Raw genomic sequence first — 3,512 nt, forward strand, 5'->3', positions numbered from 1 at the left:
TCCTTTATACATATCTCTATTTTATGAACATATAAAAAAGAATTAGAACACAGAGAAGGAAATGAGTATTTCTTTAAGATGCTTCATTTTCAAATGTTTAATTCACTGTGAGTGAGACCTGATGCCAGGCCCTGCCCAGCCTTCCAGGCTGCCTGGGCTCTTCACTGTGACCTCAGTAAGTTCTTCCCATTAATCCAGTTTTGATGTACTGATAGATACATGATCTCACCTCAGACCAACTAATGCTCCTTCGGACCAAACCCCAATCATAGCCAGGCCAAAATGAATGAAATTTAACCTCACTCCTTTGGCCATTCCTTTGGTACAAGTCCCACCAGCACCCAGCACCCCCACGCCTGTATATTGAACCCAGGTCCCACACCCCTGTTCTCTCCTGCAGCTGTTCGCTTCCTGGAAATGCAGGAGAGTTCATTCATTAAACAAATACTGTGGAACTCCTGCAGTGCAATGAGCTTGGGAAGGGGGACGGAGGTGACTAAAACAAACCTATCCTGAAGAGCTTAATGTTTTTTGAAATAGATGCTCAAAAACAATTAATTTCAATCGATCATTAAAAGTGCACAACACTCAGTTGTTACGGGACACCGGGCCGGCCTCAGGCTGTTTGGACATTTTAACCCAAAAGATGGATATCAGACCAAACCATACAATTTATATCAATAATATGAATGACAAAATTTAAAAAGAAGCATTGAAGAGATCCCTGTATGGCAGTGGTTCTCAACCTTCTGGCCCTTTAAATACAGTTCCTCATGTTGTGACCCAACCATAAAATTATTTTCGTTGCTACTTCATAACTGTAATGTTGCTACTGTTATGAATCGTAATGTAAATATCTGATATGCAGGATGGTCTTAGGCGACCCCTGTGAAAGGGTCATTCAACCGCCAAAGGGGTCGCGACCCACAGGTTGAGAACTGCTGCTGTATGGCCTGTTTTCTTAGTTTGGCCATGTTGTAGATATTGTAGCTTTAAAGACCGTGAACATGAGGGGCAAGCCGTTGTTACAGTTAAAGAGCTGGGCTCATCCACAAATGCCCTGAGACAGTTACAAGGGTTTCCAGTTTATGGCAAACCGATGCGAATCCAGTGCGCAAAAACAGATTCCTATGTAATAGCTAAAATGCCTGGCACCTTTTCTGACAAAGAAAAGAAGAAAGGGAAGAAGAAAGAAAAGAAGAAAGGAAAAAAGAAAGCCAAACCTGGGAACAGACAGCTCTGACTGCTAATAAGAAGCCTGCTCCGGGAGCACCACATTCAGTTAACACCCAAGGAAATGCAACACTAAATCCTCAGGTCCCTGATTACCCTCCAAACTATGTTTTATTCCTTAATAATTTACCAGAAGAGACTAATGAGATGATGTTATCCGTGCTGTTTAATCAGTTCCCTGGTTACAAGGAAGTACGCTTGGTACCTGGGAGGCATGACATTGCACTTGTTGGATTTGAAAATGATGGGCAGGCTGGAGCTGCCAGGGGTGCTTCACAAGGATTTAAGGTCACACCGTCCCATGCCTGAAGATCACCTATGCCAAGAAATAACATGTGGGAGAGTTGGCTTTAAAGGACTTGGTGTTATTTATAGTGTTTGTTTTCATAACAATTGGTCAGGCCATTTTAATAGTTGGGGCTGGAGGAAACGCAAGTAAAATTTTTATGTAGGTTTTTAAAAATTACCTACTACTGAACTATGAAATGTGAAGGCCTTAATTTTATACAATAAAATTTTATACATAATAAAAAAAGAAGCTTGACACAAGGACAGAGAAGGGAGGAGGGGGGGCAGGAAGACCTTCGTCAATGATGTGACCATGAGTGTTCGCTTTCCCAGGAAGTGCTAGTTTACACTGTTGTCTTGACATAGCTTTTTAATAGTGTCTCATTTCACTCTTAAAACTTGTCCTGGATCAGATGAAAAGCGATATTCAGAAGGTGCACAGGTGGAGTCCGGCCCGCCAGCCCTGATCCTGGCCCATCAGGCTGTGCTGGCCAGGGGGAGGGCTGCGGGTGGTTGGCCAGCCGGCCCCACCCCCGATTGAGGTGGGAGAGAGTCGATCAGGGGCAGGGCCAGCCAGCTGGGCCCCCTGGTTGAACTCCCTGTTCAGGGGGCAATTTGCATGTTAGTTTTTTATTATATAGGATACCTAATGCTATAAAGAAAAATGGGATGACATCAAGTGAAGTCAGAGAAAGGTATTCCAAGCAGAGGTAAAAAAGCAGGAAACGAGTCATGGTCAGAAAATCAACGTGACCAGGTTCAGGTCGTGGCATCCGGAGACTGACAGAGCTGAAGCCAGCAGGTAAGGAGGAACTATGTAACCCAGGTGGAGCCAATCCATCCAGTACTGGGGAGCCATGGAAGGGCTTCGAGTGTGTGGATGAGGAAGTGAGTCGTGACCCTAACTGCACTCTGGAAAATCAGACTGTTGGACACACAAAAGGAGTGAAGTGGTGACTCTGAAACCACATGATGCGGAGCAACCACTAAACAGAGTGGTTTGGGAGTCAGAACAATCCCGGTTTAATGTACGCTCTGACTCAAACCCTGATATGGCCACTTGCTGCTCTGTTCCCAGCAGTCTCTAGGGTCAGGCTACCTGGGTCTGAAACCTAGTTCACTTTCCACCTCTCGACCTTCAGGAAGCTACTTAACCTCACTGCGCCTCAGCTTCACTTCCTGTAATAAAAAAGAGTACTCCTGCCCTGGCCGCTGTGCTCAGTTGGTTGGGCATTGTCCCAGGCACCAAGGTTGCAGACTCCATCCTCAGTAGGGGGCGTGCAGGAGGCAGGTGATCCAGTTTGTCTCTCATCGCTGTTTCTCTCTCCCTCTCCCTTCCTCTCTCTCTCTCAAAAAAAAAATAATAATAATATTAATAATAAAAATTATGATTTTTTAAATTATTAAAAATTTTAAAAAAGAAAATAATGCTCCTACTTCATGGTGTTTTAATTAAAGTGAAATATGCTAATTCAGATAATTTCCTTAGGATGGTGCCTGCTCACATATATTTTGCTCAAAATTTATTCAGAATGGCATGTTATTTGTTGAAAAAATGTTATAACTATTGTAAGTGAAAAGTCTGTGATATAATTTATGGAGGATTTAAAACATACCTTATTAGCAAAAAGAAAAGAAACATCAGTGACCGCTCCGATGCCCCAGGGAAGGCCTGCCTTGCCTGTGAAGGAGGATGGCGTAGCAGAGTGCCTGGTGTGGACGTCAGAGGCCTGTTCCATTTATCAGCATGATCTCCTCAAAGGAACATCTTGAAAAATGACGAGAAGAGGTGCCTGTTAGCAGCAGTGACAGGAGACAACAGAATGCACCCACTACACATGCATCGTGACTAGCACATTGTAACACTTCCCAATTTGTTTTAAATTTTGCAGATTTTTAAATAGCTGGTATGCTCTCCAGGTTACTTCCTATCTGTTGGTGCATTAAATCACAAAAAAATACATCTTTATATTTAAAGTAGTTGCTGAAGA

At 43.4% G+C, this 3,512-nt stretch overlaps 1 pseudogene; it reads left to right on the forward strand.

Annotated features, from left to right (window-relative positions):
- The first annotated feature begins 646 nt into the window (after positions 1-646).
- On the forward strand, positions 647-1,565 carry LOC102434867 (annotated as a pseudogene).
- Positions 1,566-3,512: the final 1,947 nt, after the last annotated feature.

Source organism: Myotis lucifugus, unplaced genomic scaffold, assembly GCF_000147115.1.
Source record: "Myotis lucifugus unplaced genomic scaffold, Myoluc2.0 scaffold_400, whole genome shotgun sequence".
Taxonomy (NCBI): Eukaryota; Metazoa; Chordata; class Mammalia; order Chiroptera; family Vespertilionidae; genus Myotis; species Myotis lucifugus.